Consider the following 14,797-nt stretch of genomic DNA (forward strand, 5'->3'; position numbering starts at 1 on the left):
ATAGTTTAGTTATAATCTCCCCTTCAAGCTGTTTCCTTGTTTCTCTCGATAAACAAAGAATTTAAAAGATAGTAATTAGATTTAGGTTTTGAAACAATATATTTAAATGCCAGAAGAGGAGAAAAAATGATTATAGATTAAAAGCACAGAAGGCTGCTACTTGATAAGTTTTGCCTGAAAATAAATCAATAATGAAAGAACATAACGAAAACACATGTGGTCAATAGAGGAGGTGGCATGTATAGTTTCATCTAATACTGTAGTAGACAGATTTATTTTACTCATAGTATTGAAAACGCATTCGAGATTTCTCACACAAAATCTCTTTTTTCAGTTGCAGTCAGTGCTGCGCTTCAGCAAACTCTTGGGGAATCCAGGTTCATTTTACAGCGATAAATCTCCCTCCCAGCTGACAGCTGTCGTGGGGAGGGAGCTCACCAAATCCACGCCGTTTGGCAACTGGAGAATTCATTTATGGAAAGTGAGAGTGATAGAGATACGTGTGTGTGTGTGTGTGTGTGTGTGTGTAAGTATGCATTATACGTTATATATACATAAGTATATATTTATACATGATATGTATTATATATAATATATATATTTATATATCTTATATAGATCTATTTTATATCTCCATGACATTTACCGCAAGCACCCAACCCAGCCACCAGGCCCCGGGGGGGGGCCGGGCGGGACGCCGGCGGGGGCGGGGCCTGCCCGGCGGGGGCGGGGCCTGCCCGGCGGGGGATGGGCGAACCGGGCCGTACGGGGGAGCAGGCTGTCGCCTCGGCGCATGCGTGGTCCCGGCCGGCGGCTCCTCCAGTATCCCGTCACTCTCCGCGGGGGCAGCGGAGGCGCCGTGCTAGAGCGGTGGGCTGAGCATGTCGGAGAAGAAGCAGCCCGTGGACCTGGGGCTCCTGGAGGAGGACGACGAGTTTGAGGAGTTCCCGGCCGAAGGTGCCGTGGGCCGCCCGACGGGGCAGGGGGAGGCGGCGGGGGAGGCAGGCGGCGGCAGCTCCACCCGTAGGCCGCGGCGCCGGGGCCAGGCCGCGGCGGGGCGGGGAGGAAGCGCGGCCGTCGCCCGCCGGGGAGCGGCGGGGCCGGGGGCGGCTTGGCAGCGGGGCCCTGCCGCGAAGCGGCCCTCGGCTCTGCGCTGCGGCGTAGCGGGTGCCGCCGCCCGCGCCGCTTGGGCGAGGCGGCAGGAGCCTCGCGGGGCGCCGCCGGTTCTGGGCGCCGGGCGCAGCGGCGGGGCGCAGCCGAGCGAGAGTGTCGCTGCCCGGCCGGGCGCAGCGGCGGCGCCGGGCGCGTCTCGCCGGGAGTGCTGTGTCATTGCGCCAGGCGCAGCCGGAGGCGAGGCGCCTCGGTGAGCAAGGTGAGGGCGGCGGGAGAGGGCAGGTGGATGAGGGAGGGAGAGCGAGTGTGAGGCGGGGGAAATGCGAGGAGGGAGTAATGCTTTCTGCCTTCCCTCCGCGTCTCTTCGTCTTTTGAAACACAAATCTGCGTGCTGGCTTACTTTTTGTAGCTACAAAAGTTGTCGAATGAGGTAATCAGACTTAAAATCTGGACTTCAGTGAACGTCATGTGCTTCCCTGGCCCAGTGTCTTTTTACAGGTATAACTTTTAAAAGATTTCAACTAGGGTGTGATTGTCAGTTTGCTGTATGTCCTTAATTCTGGGAATTGTCTAGAGCTGTGGATGGGGAGAAACAAATGGATGGAAGTCAGAGATTTCTCTGTGCTCCCTTAGTTACATATTCTTTTGGCCTTATGAGCCTAGAATCCCTCGTTACCTCTAAAAATATTATTTCTCCCCTTATTAGCTGAGGAAGTTATTAAAGTAATTAAGCTGATAGCTAAAACAAATTGAGACTACTAACCATCTTTTTTTTTTTTGTCTCCATATGTGTTTTCTAAACAGGCAAAGGGTATTTCTCTTATTTGTTGTAAATTAAGTATTGGCTGTAGACAGGAAGGAAATCTCAGAAACGTGCTTCTGAATCTCAGGTTGGCCAACGCACTGAATTGCTGTTACAGAAGTTGCTCATAAGTTGTTCACAAAGTGGGAATATTTCTCAATTCATTGCTTTCTGGTAACTTGAGTTTTTGTATTAATCTCAACTAATCTTAAAATTTTTTGGGTACATTGTCAACAGAGGCAACTTTTGTCATGATTTTACCTTCATTCCTCTGCTGCCACCCTGAAGAAAGTTCTCTGTATAGTTGAACCCAACTAAAAAATATCAACCGTAATAACACCTTCAGAAACTGGAAGAACTAATAATTATGGTAAATCAAATCATCTTAAATATAAACCTGAAGGAACCCCTCATTATACTCAAAATGCATCAGCATACTTACAAACCAAGCAAAATAAAGCTAATTGTACTTGAATCTTATTTTTACTACTAAAACCAAACATCCCTAGTTGAGATACTCAGCAAATTCTCTGAGTAGAACAAGTTTTATTATATAGTGACCACAATCAAGTTTCTTATTGATGTATCTTCCAAAGATAAAGAACTGCTAAGGAGGCCTGATTAAATCTTCCAGTGAGATGATAATGTTGAGAGGTTGTAAAGAATTTTCAGGCCACCTTTAATGTTATCCTCAGTTTCTTAGGAAAGAATCATGATAAATATTTGATCAAACCCCTGTCAAATATTTGTTCTTTCACATCAAAACACAATCCTTCTGTGCAGCAGAAAAAGTTTGCATTCTGTTACCCAGTTATTCATATCCAGAGGAAATTAGATAATGCAAACTTATGCTAAAGGATAAAAACACTGGGTTTTGGGGAAGCATTTCTACTTAAACTTGATGTGATAAACTGTTTCAAGAAAAGTTCTAAGGATCTAAAGCAGATGTGTTCTATTTTTATGGAACACTTTATTTGAAATACAGCATGACAGATTCAAGTATATGTAAATTGGTCACTTAGGAACTTCTCATACAGTCCTTTTCAGGACTATAAAATAGGATTTCAGTGTGTGTTTTTTGTTTTTTTTTAATCCTCTACTCTAGAAAGAATTTTTGTATTTTTTCCAAGAGCAAAATAGAACGGATCAGTATATTAAAATACACTTTTTTTTTTTTGGGGGGGGGGGGGGGTCATCCAACCATGGCAAGTTTATCAAAACTGATTTTGTAATTTTGGCTTTACAGTAACAATACTTAGTGGTAGCAGACTCTCAAATGTTTTTGATACTCTCAATCCAAGATAATGCTTTTTTGTTGTTTGTTTTTTATCAACTCACAGGCATATAATGTAACTGGAATAATAAGTATGCAGTTCAGTATGCAATTCTAGTGGATAGTGTCAACATTCAGATAGTGTAGAGTCGTGTAGCTACAGCTGTGAGAACATAATTCAGGCTTTACTTTCACTCATTTCTCTCCCCCCGCCCCTCCAGTGGAAGATAACATGGGCCAGTTTGACTCTTCTTCACTCAGTGAAATTTGGAGCGTATTTCAGCAATCTCTCCAAATAATCTTTTGTGATTGAAGCTGTTGTTTGTTGTGCTGAATATTAGCCTGCATGATTCTTTGAAATTTCTAAGTGTGTTTGAGCTGTTTATGAAGTTTGACCTTATGTTCATTTTAAACCATCTTGAGCTTTGTTTTTGTTTCTTTGAAATCCAGATAAACAGCATAAGCAATAAAGCTTGCTTTCTTTGGAAAACAAATCAAGTATATTGTATAAATAAGCAAAGCTTATTGCAGATAATATTAAAATAAAATCCTTCACATTGAACAACTAACAGTAACTAAATTCAGGTAATTCTTTTCTTTTTATACTGCATATTTTTCTCTTTAAATTTTCTCCTTGTTCTCTTCCTTTGCTCTCCCTAGGACTATTAGGATTTGTATACTTCTTCAGTTCTTGCCTTTATATAATAAAATATACATATTGATTTGAGCAAGGAAGTTCAGTCTTACTGCCTTCTACATCTGTGTCTTTAATCAGTTACAAATGGATTTTCTATTCTGGTAATTCTCAAATATTAATGCTGTTTCCTGTCAGTGTTAGAAAAGAACAAAAAGTAATTCAAGGACCAACCCTTGTTCTTACAGAGAAAGTTGTTCACAGTGAATTTGGATTTAATCTTTTATTCTCCTATATTTTACCATAGTTCTGTCTGTTTTATGTTACTTTGGGCCTCAGTCATCATCTGCTGCCCATCCAGAGAAAGCTTTGACTTACTGAATTTAAAAGCGTTTAGGAACAGGGAAGGAATAATGTGATCTCTTTAAATATACTAGCAGACTAACAGATACAAAATTTAAGATCACAGTTGTCTAAATTGTCTTTTCTGTCATGGTATCTTTTCGTGTTGGTTTAAAAGCCGGACTTGTTTTTTACTGCTTTTACATTCAAAGCTCTATGCCCACTTTCAAGTGGGAGACCTGCTGGTATCCCAGTGTCGCAATACTAGAACAAAATCAGAGCATTGAGGAAACAGTTGGGGGGAGAACTTTTTTTTGGGGGGGGGGGGAGGGGAGGGGACGGGACCAGCATTAAAAAAACTTCGTGTCTGTCAGTGAAAGAGAATTGATAAACTATGAGGGACCTGGTCCCAAATCAAGTAAACCAACTTGTATTTACGTAGTGATTCTATGCTTTCCTGATTCTTAGGGGTATTTTTTGTTTGTTTATTCTTCATTATAAAAAAATTAAGATTTAATCTGTGTAAAAAAACAAAGTCAATGATCAGTACTTTGTCAAAAATAACATGCCAAATTACAATGTGTAAAAATAAAAATTAACTTAAAAATTTACATTTAGTGTCTTTCCTCTGTAGGGAAACAGCTCTCACTGTATTAGGAACCCAGAAGTAGGTAGTTACTGGTAGCAACTGCTGTTTGCAAATGCCTCTTTCAATTTGCCTTTGCTTCTGTATCACAGATATGTTTTTGGCACTTATCCATAGATTGTCAATGTCTGATCTGAATGGACTGAGGATCTTTGTGTGTTTTGGTAAAAGCATTTGATAATATGTTTACTTTTTCAATTAAAAAAGGGTTAAAAATAAACTGTTGGAACTGCACATCATTTTTTGAGCTTTTAGGAGTCAACTCGGCCTTGCTTTCTTTTTACATTGTTGCTAAAGCATTTGTCTGCAAAATACATCTTCCTCATAAATGTGTAATCCTGAAAGCCATGGTATGAAGTATATAGTGATTTTACCAAGTTGTACTGCTTTTATTTTAATTCAAGAAATTGTGGTGTGGGTTTTTTTTCCCTCTGCTGTGTGTTTTGGTCTTGCAAATACTTAAGCACAATCAAAACTTTTCTGCAAAAGAGAGAAACTTTTACCAGCTGCAGTCTTTCTTATCCAGAGGCTGAATTAATCTCTTATTATGACATGGTATCAAAGCAATGCAGGATACAATATTTAGACTTTTTTTTTCTTGTCTTTAGATTGGACTGGTTTAGATGAAGATGAAGATGCACATGTCTGGGAAGACAATTGGGATGATGACAATGTAGAAGACGATTTCTCCAATCAGTTAAGGTATTTTTTTTTAAATCATTAACTTACTATTTTAGAAATTGGGCAAAATGGTTTAAAAACTGCATCGTTTAGAAGGTTATATCCAAAAGTTTGAAATCTGCTCATCTTAAAAAATAGAGATCTGAAACAGAAATAGAAGAAAAGCTCTACTTTGTGTGTGTGTATCTAAAGTCTTTCAGAACCAAATTTATGGGATTACAGCACAATTCTAAGTACTGGTCAGCATTTGCTCTTTTAATAACTGTGCTTTGAGCCCTGAAATAGCTATCACATCACTAACATCTTTGGGCTTTTGCAATGTTATGCACCTTAAGACAGTACAAATACCTCAGCAAATTATGACAAAGTCGACGCTTCCTCAATTTAAGACAAATAAGTCCGTTTCTACTTAGCCTACATGTGTGTGGTTCAGAGCTAATTCTGCAATGTGCTACAAAGATTAATGGCAGGAGGTTGAAGATTATCTTCTATACTATATGATATGCAAAATATGTTAGTATAATTTTTTTTCTTATACCTTCAAATAGGGTTGCTGTTGTTGGTCCAAATAGATAAGTGAACTCTGGCAAATTTGTTCAAATTAATGTTAAAGTTCATTTCTTGTGTGTGGTGAGCGTGTTGTTTATGAGAAACAATAGCAAAATAACTGTTCTTAACGTGCTTTAAAAAAGGTGATGGTAATTTGAGTACATCTAATCTGGCTACGTAGTCTTCTGTTTGTCACTTGTAGTTTCAATTAATTCTTTATTGATTCCAGATTATAACTTAAAGTGTTTCAAGCATCAATACAGATTCTCGAATTATCATTTTGTAATTAATCCATCTGTATGTTGCATGCAAAACAAACTATCTGTAATACAGCTTGTTTAAACAGTCCCTGGGCTGACCTGCCATTGGGACTCAGATGAAAGTGACCCTTGTGTAGCAGACATGAAAATGAAGTCTGTTGGTATAGTTATTTGTTATCAGGTTGAAAAGCAGTTAAATTAATAGGTTAAATTGTAATATTGAAAATGGTGTTGATGCGTAGTAAAACAGCAACTTAAAAGGTACAGTATTCTTGATCATCACAGTCAGTCTTGACAAGCCTTTGATAAATGTCTTACTTGTGTGTAGCGTTGGTATCCATATACTGGTGTTAAAATGGAAGATTGCAGTGTTGCTGTTCTGCAGCCTGGTTTTATTTCATCTTGATTCTGGAAATGGAAGTTTTGCATTTTTGTAAAGAAATGTATGTGCTTGCTTCTTGACTGGGTCAAAAGAAACTTTTCTATTGTGAGGCAATTTAGTAATCTCTATTCCAAATTCATAGCTTTGGTAAATTATAGCAGTTACAGAAAGAAAATGCTTCAGTCCTCCATTTTTAAAATTCCATCACTGTTTCAGCTCACCTGGAATATTTTTAGAAATTTGGATTATTGTCCAATAATATCTAGACACCATATGCTATGACTAAGAGATACAACAGGGCATAGTTCTGGCTGGTGTGGTGGAGGCAAGTGGGAGACGAAGTGGGGGACAGACAAGAAAGTTAACTTTTGCAGTCATGGACATGCTGTCCTGGCCACAGCTGAGGTAAACGAAGTGATCCTTTTCCCTTGAAATTGTTTGCTGGAAGGTAGATCTCACCAAGATTTAAAAATACTGCAGTCTGATAGCATTTAAAAGAAAATTGGAAATACATACATTTAAATTCATCAAACAGATGAGCAAGTTCACTGGGTTTAGGGAAACTCTGAGAATAACCAGCAGAAAAAAAAGCTTTGTTTTTTCTAATGTGTCTGGAGTTGTTGCTGACTCACAGGTAGTGCGTTGCACCGTATAACCTAACTCCTGCGACAGAGGACAGTAGCTATGATGAAAACAAGTATTTGAATATTTTGCTTAGAGTTCTCTTCTAGTCATCCAAAACTGACTAAGCTGAAGAATTACAAAGCAAATGAAGTTAAGGTTATTGATATTAATAAAAAAAGCAATGTGACCTATTGTTCATACTGTGTCTAAAATGATTGTATATTATACATTGTATTTTACTTTTAAAACTGCAAATATCTGATAATATTTTGTTTCAATATACTTTTTTTTATACAGAGCTGAATTAGAAAAACATGGATACAAGATGGAAACCTCATAGTTTTTGCTGAATATGGAGTAGTATAACATTGAACTGTGGATAGATTATATTGAGAACAAGAAAAAATGGGAAACAAGAAGAAGCATTTAGTTCATCATCTGCTTGGATTTGTTATTGTTTTGTATGAAAAATAAAGTTTTTAATCTTAGCCTAGTTGTATGTTCAACCTCTGCTAAACTGATAACTTTTTCAGTTCCAGAATGCCTTGAGTGAGAGTTTATCATCTTGCCTGTGATGTTACCAATGATATTTCAGCTGCTGATGCTATTGCACTGAAGTCATGGGGAACCAAATGAGTATTATCAGAATGAAAATTCTTGAACTCCTTTTTCTTTGGGGAGGTTGAGATGTCAAAGGAAGTAAAATACTAATATATTCCAATTAAAATACAACAGAAATAGAAAAGATTTTTGGTGACTGATAGAGTAAAGCTTATTTTGCTTCAGAATTGTATTTCATAATGACTTGCTTTATTTTCATTAGTAATTTTGTGTGGGTGCCGGTTTGATAGCCTTGAAAAATAAAGCCCACTGTAAAATACATTTTACAACAGCAGAAATCCAAATTTTCCAGTCTTGTTCTGTCATTTCTCCAGCCTGTTAAAGAAGAGACCTCTCTGGAGGTGAGAAGAAAGTTCTGTTCTCATGCTTATTTAGTCCTAGGAATCTCTGCTGAAATTGCCTCCAATTTGCCAGTTATAGCAGTTCATCTGTATCACACAAATATGCCTGCTGAGAACGGAAATCAAACTTCCAACTCATTTCATGGAGGCCAACAAATAGTTGCCAGAAAAATACAACAGTAGTGACTGGATTCGATTACTATCTGAACTAGAAAACAGAAGGTGAAAATTACAAAACCCATTACTGATTCCATGAATCCTCTCCAAAGGAGCTGTTAAAGCTAGTGTACACAAAGACATAGGGAGATTGCAATCCTGGAAATGTAGGCCATGATTGCAAATAAAAAAATAATCTGTTTTGCTTTCACTATGAAGGGGCAAGTATAGGTATGAACTCATGTAACTTGAATTAACAATGTGTTTTGTCAGGTAGCTCATTGCAGCAGAGCAAACATTTAAAGTTTTCCAAGTGAGCTTTCAGAATAACAGTATTAGGTGATGGAAACACAGTAGTGACATTAAATGCTTTCCTTATCCTTAAATAACTGAATATCTTTTAATTGCATGTGTTAATGCAAAATTCTGGGAAGATGATACCCCTCCCCAAAGTTATTCATGTGACCTGTTCTTGTATTTGTAGTGGAAGCAAAAATTGCTGTGGCCCATATTGCTTTCTGAAGATAGCTCTGTAAGACTGAGACCTGCCATTACTGTCTAAATGGTTCTGCAAAACTAAATGTTTCAGATGGAATTAGACATCTTTAGTTGATCCAATTTTATACTGCATGGGAAAAGAAAGGATGGTATTTTGAACAGGTTTGCCCTATGCTCAGATAAATGACTTGTGCAGTTTGACATATGGAGCCTAGAATACAAAGTCCTGCAGTTCATATTTTGATAAGTAACGAACCAAAAGTCTGAATTGAGCAGCAAATAGCAATGCAAATAGCCTCAAGTCAGTGTTGGGAGTTAAAGAAATAGTATGTTGAATACAATTCTGGGATTGCTGCTGTTATCGATCTGTTAGTTTTGGGAAATTGAATGAGGCTGATGAAAATAAGACAATAGGAGAATTATGGAAAGGTCTGGAGCAATCTTTGGATATTGGCAACTGCTTGTTATGGAGGATTTTTGAAACATGGCTAAAGCAGCCCTAACACATCAATTTCTAGCAGCAGCAGTAGTCCTTCAATAGCAGCAGGAGGAAGCCATTGAGGCAGAAAGGCATCTTTGCCGCAAGAAATTTTGCTTAGGTTTTGCTGAGCCACAGTTGCCTTTTAGTGTTGTTTTCTGTATTAGTCACAAAAACAAGGTGCAAAGGGTTAGAAAAAGAAGTGCCCCCACCCCATTTTTGCAGAACTAGAAATGAAGAAAACTAGGCTGAGATAATATGGTTCTGCACCCATGCAGTATTTCAGTAATAACTTCCAGCTGCTAGTACAATATCTGAACATCCCCCCCCCAGCTAAAATAAGAGCAATCCACTCTGAAGATGTTTGTTGATATGCTTTGTGTAATACTGTCCACATAAGAGAATTTGTTGCAAAGAACTAAACAAGAAATTGCATATAAAATGGTATGACAATGTAGCTTACTACAAAATCAAGCTCTTGATGAAGACTGATGGCCCATGTAATTGCCACTCTTATTTTTTTTGCCCTCAAGTTTATTGTGTGGTTATACAGTTCTTTCTGCAAGATGGTTCACTTACTCCCTGCACAAGAGAGTTATGTAAATTCTCTTATTTTAAACTTTCTGTTAGAAAAATTACTCCGGAACCTTTTTACTTCAGATTGGCCGATTTCATTTTTTTAAAAAAAATTTCAAACCCAGCTGCTTCTGAGACCAAAGCTAAAGATTTTTTTCCCCATTTTTTTGCCCTTGAAAGCTTTACTGTTCTAGAGGGAAGCTGAAATGTTTGTGAAGGATGTCACTGTAGCAATTTGCCCTAATTTACCTGTTTTACAACTTAAATCTTCCCATATGCTTGGAGACTTGACCTTTTGAGATCATTGGTGCTGGGAGAGGTTTTCTTTGTAGTTCTTCCTTGGTCACATTTCAGTGATACCTGTTTAGCTGAGGTATGCATGAAGTGTGGGAGATGAGAATGCTATGGGGGTGGGGGGGAAGACACGCTGAGAGGAGACTGGGATTTGGGAAGAAGGATCTGCGAACTGACAAGGATGGGAGTGTTGTGGAGAAAGTGAGCTTGGCAAAGATGCGAGTGCAGGAGAGGTTGGACTGTCTAGTCAAGGAAGTTGGAGAAGAGGTGGAGGTGTGCATGTGGTGGGAATGGGGAATGGATATTGCTGCTAGGTAGTCTGAATTCCTGACTGTGGGAAGAGATGAACGTTGCCCTGTGTTTTGGGACCTAACCTCATAGCCAGCCTGGCTCTCAGCTGAGCTGTGAGATTCTGCCGCGGTGTCATTACCACCTCTGAGCCATGCTGGGATATATGGCATGCATCTACAGCTCTCTTACAGGAAGATTTGGAAGCCTTTTCCAGTGTGAGGAAGGCTGGCAAGCTCTGGTCTAGATGCCGAGGATGTACTAATGCAAAGCACTGTTTAGTTAATTCAGGGGAAAGCACTCAAAAGGTGCATGACTGCTAATGAGTTTGGCTTTCTCAGTTGACTTTACCTTGGTCCTTAAGAAACTATACACACTTAAGAAGTGCAAAGTTAGACAAACACACAAAATCATGAGCAGTCATAATTAAGGTTATCTGGACAGCCTTAAATTCAGTCCCTTTGTCTCCTCACAAAAGCCCATGCTATTTTTCCATAGAGTCCCTACCTCAGCTGGTTTGCAGAACAGAATGAACAGCTTCATTAGATACTTTCTTCTCCTGGGTCACAGTGTGTCCTGTTCCTTATTTATTGCACTCTGTTCAAGGCCTGCTGTACAGAATGAATGAGTAATGTTGGTTCTCTGTGTATCACAGCAGTCTGAGTGTTTTACAAATGTTCTAATACATTTTCCAACACTGCTAGGAGACAGAGAAGTATTTTCCCCTCTTTGAGGTGTATACAAATTTTAAGTGCTCAGGGTGAGACCCCAGGACCTCATGTTTCAAAGTATTCAGGAGTATGTAAAATGCTCTGTATGTTCGAATGTTTCTTTAGCTTCAGTTACTGCTGTGCACATTCAGCATTTCTGCCAATCAGGATTTATGGGGTATCAAGTCAGCCACCCAGAAACGGAGGAACATGCATTACAAACTTTGCAGCTTTTGTAATGAATGAGGCAAGGACTCTGCAAGTCACTAGCTTCCTCTGCTACCTTCATTTTAAAAGAAGTTTTTTCTTGAATGCTAGTAGGGTGTAAGTCCTCTGGGGGAGGGCGGTGAGTTTAGGAAAATATATGATCAAGAAATTAAAGATTGTGTGATATTACATATGCATGGAAAAAGGAATTTATATTGCACAGAGTTATAGTTCCAGGATTTATCTTTCAAGTGTCTGACTTTACAGCCCTAATAATAATCTTTTAATACAGGTATGATTTTGTGTTTGCATAATAATACAGCTAAATTTGATTTAATTCCAAGGCATGCCCAGAAAGTTTTTTTGATGGAATTTTACTGAAGAATGAATGTTATGTAACATTTCAAACATACTGAGATTCTTCAAGATGAAGTGTGTGATATAAACGTAAAATATTTGCAAACTATAATTTAGCAACTGTTTTAAAATCACAGTCAGTATTCCAGCCTCTTACATGTGGTGGGTGAGATCCTTTGTCAACCCAGAGCTAAGGGCAGTGAATGTGAGATTCATTAAGTAATTATATGGGAACATCAATTTCAAATTAATTTCAACAGTTGTCTTAGACATTAGCAACCAAATTAGGAGACCAAAGGCAAACAGTAATGCAGCCTAATACTTTTAATAAATGAAGGCATTTGAAGTGATTTGCATAAATCTGATGATAAGCCCTCATTTAATGGGTTTCCAAGTCCTCCCTCCCCTTCCTGTCCCTCCCCCCTCTCACCTTTGCATGTTTCCAGGACATGGCCACGCTCCTCATCTCCTGAGCTCTTTCCTTACATCGTGCTTTTCTCAAAGCTATCCTATATGGGCTTCATAAAAAATGATCCAATTTTCTGGAATTTGTTAGCCTGAGCTGGAACCTCTTAATGTTTCTGAATATGCAACACTGCAAGGCATGGCATAGAAACGGAGCCACAATTGATAAGGCCTCCAGGAAAATAAATGGTGGAGAATAAAAAACAGATTAAGGTATTGGGGGATGCTTGCCTGCGGGCAGGGCAGGGAGATGAAAAACAGCACATCAGCAAGTGAATGGGTCACAGGTAATGGATAATGACCAGCGCTTTTCATCTCTCCTCCAGCCATCTCAAGGCTCTTAATGAAGCGCACTGGTCTTGCTTTGCCTTGTACCTCCATGAGGCGCGGGGACACAAGTCGCCTTGCCAGGATGCTAAGCTTCAGACTCCAGCCACTGTCTGACCATGCATCCTGCCATGATCGAAATAAAAGCACTTCCTTTCCAAGGGAGCTGATGGTCTCTGAGATTTAAAAGGCCGGATAGGGCAGAGGAGGGAGTGTTGAAGGCTTACTTTCTTCTTCTGCAGTATCGCTCTGCAGTTTCCGGATAGGATGCACTGGATCTATATGATACAACAGCCCAACATCTAATAAGATTAAGAAGGTGAATTAAGTGTTGGAGCTACCAGGCTGGAAGTTCTGCGGTGCTAACAAGCTGACAGTGCTTTTGGGTGGAAAAGTGCTTTTCAAGGCCTGGGTCTTGAAACCAACTGATGCAGCCATGTCTCCCTAGGGGAAAGCACTGGGACAGCTGGGCAGTACCAGCAAATCCAGCAAGCAAGGCAAAGGTGTAATGACTCCACTTGTGCTCAGCTCAGTACCACTTTCTTCCATGAAAGAGGACTGGTTCAGGTCAGAAATGCACATAGAGGCACAGGTACCTAAGCTCTAGCAGAAGAGATTTGGTGAATCTTACTGTAAATATTTGAAGTGTTAGCTTTCCTCTTCCGTTCCCACGCTGTTGGCTGTGCCCCATGAGCATCTTACTATCTGCAGGAGGTGAGTGCTGCCTGAATGAAGCTTACACTGAAGGAGCTGAGATCGAAGTACGTGTTGCTTTGGCTGGTAGTTTGTCTTGCAGGAAAATACCAGCAGGAAAGCAGGGCAAGCAGGTAACTGTGGCAGCAAGAGTCCCTGGAGCTCATCTCTTGCAGCTCTCAGGTAAAAATTCTTCGCTTTTGCCTGAAGGATAAAAGAGGAAAGGATGAAACCCCTTCTAAGCAGAAAGCAACATATGAGAGGATATGCCAGCATATTACATGGCACAGGGCACTGCTGCTGAACCCCTGTAAAGGGGGATTCATTCACTCCAAATTATACATGTGAAATGGTAAGAGCTGTAATGTAACCAGTAGCATAGATGGATCCATTACGAGACTATTATTTTGGTGGCTTTTCTAGGGTTTTCTATTAAATGGCTAGCAGTGGCTTCCCTATTAAATTTTTTTCTAGGGGGTACTAAAAATGCAGCAGGTGCAATATGAAGCAGCCCCACCAAGCCCCATCCCATTTCCATTAGACACTGTCTGTTCCCCTGTGCAGGTGCTTGCTGCCTGAACCACCAAGAGGGTCTGACATGGGGTAAATCTTCGAGGTAAGGTTAACAGTTAAAAGAGTAATAATAAAGCCAATGGGTAGAGATTTGATTGCAGCTTGATGGAGCTGCAGAACCTTTGTGACTCAAACAGAATATATATACTACAGTTATAAATAGGCCCATCTTAAACAGAATATATATACTACAGTTATAAATAGGCCCCTTTTTGTGGTTGCTGTGACATATTTAGAAATTGCTGTTCTTTTTAAAAATAACTTTGATGTTATCCAGATATTGGAGGCTTGCAGGTTACATTGTTTATTGAGGAAATACACTTTTAAGCAGTTGCTTTCTGTCACACCAGGTACGCATGGTGCTTTTACAAACACAGTATGGCCCCCCTGCCCTGAGACTCTCAGTGAGACAGAAACAACAACAATATATGGTACAAGAGAGGATGGAGCGGGTTGGTCATTGATAAAACAGCATGAAAAATGAATGTTCAGGAGGGAGTCAGAAGAAAAGGAAGAGGAGGCTCCTGAGTGGCGTGGTTAGGATGAAACAAGGGTCATTCTGGTTCAGCTTCAGTGGATAAAATGCACTGGATCCAGCTTGCAAATGCTGATGCGAAATGAGCTCTCCTCCTAGCCTGAAGAACACCATAACCCAATGGTTTCCAGCTCACGGTATGCAAGGGGCACTGTAAGTGATCCATGCAGAGCTATTGCTTGTTTTTGCCCTTACAGTTTTTTCCAATAGCCAGCACAGCAGCCTATGAGGTGCTTGGTGTTGGTCTAAGACGGAAAAGGTCAGAGAGCTGTTGTCCAGCCTGACACAGGAACTGAGCTCTCCCTAGGAAGGATGCTCAGTCTCCAAGCACATTGCTGCTGCTCTTCCACACAGAAAGGAGGCTGCAGATTG

At 39.9% G+C, this 14,797-nt stretch overlaps 1 non-coding gene across 4 annotated transcripts; it reads left to right on the forward strand.

Annotated features, from left to right (window-relative positions):
- The first annotated feature begins 752 nt into the window (after positions 1 to 752).
- On the forward strand, positions 753 to 7,650 carry LOC112982831 (SEM1 26S proteasome subunit). Of its 4 annotated transcripts, none has more exons than XR_010387664.1 (4): positions 753 to 957; positions 1,523 to 1,611; positions 5,419 to 5,512; positions 7,604 to 7,650. It is a non-coding gene; the product is annotated as an SEM1 26S proteasome subunit (transcript). The 4 variants fall into 4 exon arrangements; XR_010387665.1 differs by lacking the exons at positions 753 to 957; positions 1,523 to 1,611 and adding exons at positions 1,918 to 2,089; positions 3,639 to 3,773 and having other exon boundaries at positions 7,604 to 7,644; XR_010387666.1 differs by lacking the exons at positions 753 to 957; positions 1,523 to 1,611 and adding exons at positions 2,160 to 2,285; positions 3,639 to 3,773 and having other exon boundaries at positions 7,604 to 7,644.
- The last annotated feature ends 7,147 nt before the right edge of the window (positions 7,651 to 14,797 follow it).

This window comes from Dromaius novaehollandiae, chromosome 2, assembly GCF_036370855.1.
Source record: "Dromaius novaehollandiae isolate bDroNov1 chromosome 2, bDroNov1.hap1, whole genome shotgun sequence".
Lineage (NCBI taxonomy): Eukaryota > Metazoa > Chordata > Aves > Casuariiformes > Dromaiidae > Dromaius > Dromaius novaehollandiae.